This window comes from Penaeus monodon, chromosome 23 (assembly GCF_015228065.2).
Source record: "Penaeus monodon isolate SGIC_2016 chromosome 23, NSTDA_Pmon_1, whole genome shotgun sequence".
NCBI lineage: Eukaryota > Metazoa > Arthropoda > Malacostraca > Decapoda > Penaeidae > Penaeus > Penaeus monodon.
The window spans coordinates 38600374-38600771 of NC_051408.1; positions in this window are offsets into that span (position 1 = coordinate 38600374).

The window sequence follows — 398 nt, forward strand, 5'->3', positions numbered from 1 at the left end:
AACAGTTCTAGTGGCACTAGAGATATTCTATAGCAATACTGATAGAAAAGATGATATAATTTTAAATTACTTTGATATAGTTATTGATAGGCTAATGAATTAAAAACGATGAAAAAAGAACATATTATGATTAACCATTAGATGACAATAATTAACCAAACATACAAACAAGAAAACTAATGGTAGTAAAAAAATCGACATTTGAATACCTTCTCATATCATAACATTTTCGAATAATCGAAGTCAGATCGACACACAACCTCGTTTTGTTGTGTTAAAAAAGTCGGTAATAATGTGTACGGTTTCTTTATACGGGTGTTCCGTGATTTTTGTGATTTTGTGCGTAAATATATGGTTGTTCTCCAGTCAAAGAAGGCAGTTGCAAGTTGCAATCTGCA